At 36.3% G+C, this 5,000-nt stretch overlaps 1 protein-coding gene across 1 annotated transcript in view; it reads left to right on the top strand.

Moving 5' to 3' along the window:
* The window catches only part of LOC125041896 (chitin deacetylase 1-like), a 15,058-nt gene that overhangs the window by 464 nt on the left and 9,594 nt on the right, over positions 1 to 5,000 (top strand). The window lies entirely within an intron of this gene.

The following is a 5,000-nucleotide window of genomic DNA, read 5'->3' on the forward strand; positions in this document are numbered from 1 at the left end:
TTTTCTTCTTCAGCCATTTGTCTTTGCGTGAATTAGGTGGGTTGTCCTCGCTGTGAATGGGTGAATGGGAGAAAGGAAAGGTAGAAAATGGGTCGCACTGGAAGAAGCAAAAACAATAACGGTATGATGATAATGATGTTGGTATTGATGGTGATAATAATGACAATGACGATAGTAATAATACTAGTAATAATAGTAATAATACTAGTAGAAGTAGTGGTTGTATTACTATTGTTAATAATAAATATAATAAGAGTTATAATAACAATAATAATAACAATAATAATAATAATAATAATAATAATAATAATAATAATAATGATAATAATAACAACAACAACAAAAACAACAATAATAATAATAATAATAATAGTAATAATTGTTATTATTAGTATTATTGTTATTATTATTATTATTATTATTATTATTATTATTACTATCGTCATAATACTATCATAATAATAATAATGATAACACCAACATAACATATCTGATGCTTTTAGTAGATGCCAGTTAAAGGGACTAACATTTCCCTACAAATTTTCACGGAAAACGCCCGTCTGTCGCGACCTATATTCCAAAACACAGCTCCAGGGCCTCGCGTGTGTTCTGCTTTCCTCGGTAGCGCCCGGTACATTGGCTCTCTCTCTCTCTCTCTCTCTCTCTCTCTCTCTCTCTCTCTCTCTCTCTCTCTCTCTCTCTCTCTCTCTCTCTCTCTCTCTCTCTCTCTCTCTTTCTCTCTTTCTCTCTTTCTCCCCCCCTATCTCTCCCTCTCTCTCTTTCTCTCTTTCTTTTTCTCTCTTTCTTTCTTTCTCTCTCTCTCTTTCTCTCTTTCTCTCTTTCTCTCTTTCTCCCTCTCTCCCTCTCTCTCTCTCTCTCTCTCTCTCTCTATCTCTATCTCTATCTCTATCTCTATCTCTATCTCTATCTCTATCTCTATCTCTATCTCTATCTCTATCTCTCTCTCTGTCTCTGTCTCTGTCTCTGTCTCTGTCTCTTTCTCTTTCTCTCTCTCTTTCTCTCTTTCTCTCTTTCTCTCTTTCTCCCCTCCTCTCTCTCTCTATCTCCTTCTCTCTCCCTTTGTTTGTTTGTCTGTCTATCTGTCTGTCTGTCTGTCTCTCCCTCCCTCTCTGCCTTCCACTCTCCCTTCCGCTCACCCTCTCTCTCTCTCTTCCTCTCCCCCTTCCTCCCTTCTTCTCCCCCTTCCTCCCTCCTTCTCCCCCTTCCTCCCTCCTTCTCCCCCTTCCTCCCTCTCTCTCTCCCTTCCTCCCTCTCTCTCTCCCTTCCTCCCTCTCTCTCTCCCTTCCTCCCTCCCTCTCCCCCTTCCTATCTCCCTCTCTCCTCTCCTCCATCTCTCTCTCCCTTCCTCCCTCCTTCTCCCCCTTCCTCCCTCCCTCTCCCCCTTCCTCTCTCCCTCTCTCTCCTTCTTCCTTCCTCTCTCCCTCTCTCTCCTTCTTCCTTCCTCCCTCCCTCTCTCCCTTCCTCCCTCCCGCTCCCCCTTCCTCCCTCCCTCTCTCTCCACATCAAAGAACAGAAATACATAACTTTATAAGAAGCACTTGGAACCTCTTGTATACCAGGAGCCTGACCGACAGAGAGACACAAATTCACTCAGGCATATCGCGAGCTCTTCCTCCTGACCGAGAACTTGAAGAGAGAGTGGGCGAGGTAGAGGGAGAGAGAGGGAGGGAGAGACAGAGAGAGGGAGGGAGAGAGAGAGAGAGAGAGAGAGAGAGAGAGAGAGAGAGAGAGAGAGAGAGAGAGAGAGAGAGAGAGAGAGAGAGAGAGAGAGAGAGAAAGAGAGAAAGAGAGAGAAAACCGGGCCAGCCCATACTACCACTCCTTCCTCGCCTCCTCCTGCGGGTTTCCAGCGCGCCACACTCCCAGGGGCGTTCCTCAGCCCGATCTTTACCGCCAGGCTTGGGGTTAAGCGGGACGGCGGCCGCGGGGGAGAGACATGATAGATAGGATATACAGGACAGAGGGATAGGGATGGAAAGGATTGGGGTAGGGGTAAGTAGGATAGGGGGATAGGGATGGGTAAGATAAAGAGGGATGGGGGATAGAAAGGATAGGGTGGATAGGATACAGGAGGATTGGCTGAAAGGATAGAGAGAATTGTGGACTGATGGGTTTTGTGGATGAAGACACGATAGGATATCTGTGTCAAAAAGGAGAGAGAGAGAGAGAGAGAGAGAGAGAGAGAGAGAGAGAGAGAGAGAGAGAGAGAGAGAGAGAGAGAGAGAGAGAGAGAGAGGGAGAGAGGAGATGGAGAGAGGGAGAAAGGGAGAGAGGGAGAGGGAGAAAGGGAGAGAGGGAGAGAGGGAGAGAGGGAGAGAGGGAGAAAGGGAAATAGAGGGAGAAAGGGAAATAGAGACAGAGAGACAGAGACAGACAGACACAGCGAGCGAGTGAAAATTATAAGCAACAGAAAATAGTTCTAAACTACAGCCTTAAAAATAGCGAGTTTTAACAAAAAATCTATGATATAAATAAAACGTGAAACTGGATGCCTGACGTTCAACTGTTTTTCATAATACGTCGGAGACTTCGATGCTACGTGTCACACAAAATAGTGATCAAACAAGCTCGTTTCTGTTTCATAAAACCATTGATAATATAACCGGTGAAGGTACCACGGGCTTAAAAAAAATATTTAGAGCAATAATGTTGATAATATAACGAGTGAAAATAATGGAGGTTTGAGATTATTAAGAACAATGAAATCCCCACAGAAATTTAAAAAATCGCAACATATTAAATAAAAGTCCAAACGAAATCATTTCCAGGAAAGATAAACTGAATGAAATATTTTTGAACGGAGAAATAAATTAAGTGAATGAATGGCGAAAAAGAGTAATTGAAGTAAATCTTTGGATAAGAATAAGTGGATAAAATAATAGGAAATTTCTCCTTTCATTAGATCAGATAAACAACTAAATTAATTAATAAGTATAATAATAATAATAATAACAACAATAATGGTGATGATAATAATAATAATAATAATAATAATAATAGTAATAATAATAACACCACCAACAACAATAATAATAATGATAATAACAATAATAGTAATAATAATGATGATGATGATAATAATAATAGTAATGAGAATAACGATAATAAAGATAATAATAATAATTATAATAATAACAATAACAAAATTAAACGAAATGAAATAGAATTAAAAAATAGTCTACCTGCGCATCCCATACTATTACATTATGTAAATTGTAAAACAGGTAACACGATGGAAGAAAAATATATATACATATTCATAAATATTTACTTTTTACTCAAAATCCGTGAGCACCGATAGTATCGATAACAAAATTTAAAAAAATAATAATGATTGCGATGATGATAATAATCATAATAACAATAACAATAATAATAGTAACAGTAGTGGCAGTATAGGTATAAGCAGTAATGATGATAATGATAATGATATTAATAATAATAATAATGATGATGATAATAGTCATTAGAATCATAACTATTACAACAACCACAACTATACAAAACACTAGCACCAACACTAACAATAATAATATTATTAATAATGGTAGTAGTAATAATAATGAATGATGACAAAACTGTGGGAGCAGTGATGATCAAATCGTAATGCAAGACACCAACTACAAGAATTGATAAGAAAAACGAATCATTTAAACGAAGTGAATAAATGCTTTCCACAAGTTTAAATTTCTGAGAAAATATTTTTTACGCAAGTTTCCCCTTTCCTCCCACGCTGTTACTACATGTGCAGGATTTTGTAATGGCAGACAGGGATACGATCTGTCTCAACAACAACAACAATAATAATAACAATAATAATAATAATAAAATAATGATAATAACAATAAAAATAATAATAATAATAATAATAATAATAATAATAATAATAATGATAATAATAATAACAATATTATTGGTATAAAAACCCACACTGTAAAACTAGAACTAATTTAACAATATTATTATACAAAATAAAATAACATTGACAACAATAACAATAATAACAATATTAATAAATACATTTTAAAAAATTGGCGCTATCGACGAACAATAAATTCTGTAATGAACTATCAACGACTGAAGAACAATTAGTGATGGTCTTAATAACATTGCGACATATGAAAGAAATGGTATCAGCGTGTACCTACAAATTCGGTATATCATTATTATCATTATTATCACTTACGTTTACGTGGTAATCAATAGGGTTACGAACCTAAAGCAAAACTATAACAAAAATTTACAATACTCACTACGTTTTTATTATCGCTATTGTTTGTTCGTATTATTCTTATTTATTACTGTTTATTTTCATTATTCTCATTTATTATTATTGTTTATTCTTATTATTCTTAGTAACATTAGCATTATTATTACCATTATCATATCTTACGAACCTAAAGCAAAATCATCATCGAAATATACAATACATATGCGTACATTATTTTCGACAGCTTGTACATACATTATTTTCGATAGCTCTAACTTAAAGTCTACTTATTATTATCTATTTTTCCCCTCATCTTACGACAGAAAGACTTTCGGAAAAACTTGGAAAATGCTTTTATAATAATCGAAACACACGTCGCCGGAAGTACTTTGAAGAGACTTTCGTCATCCGTTAGACACTTTCACTCTTTAAACATAATCTAATAAAGAAAAGAAAAGAAAAAAATGTCAGTAATTATCTTCACCAAACTACATGCGATTATTTCCGAAGCTTCACTTTCCCTCTCATAGCAGGTGTTGGATGGAGGGTTGGACAAGTGCAGTTACATTCTCGAAAGTAATAAATTATAAATACTAGTATGATTGCACGCCGATCTTCCTGCAAGGAAATGCTTCTCGTCACGTGAGCAATTGGCAGACAATCTTAGCACCGTTTCCAGAATCGCTAGTTGTCATTTGAAGCCGTTAAATTAGCTTATGATCTGTCAATTACCCAATTATTCTTTTTAACTTTCATTTTACTCCCTGTC

Source organism: Penaeus chinensis, chromosome 31, assembly GCF_019202785.1.
Source record: "Penaeus chinensis breed Huanghai No. 1 chromosome 31, ASM1920278v2, whole genome shotgun sequence".
NCBI lineage: Eukaryota > Metazoa > Arthropoda > Malacostraca > Decapoda > Penaeidae > Penaeus > Penaeus chinensis.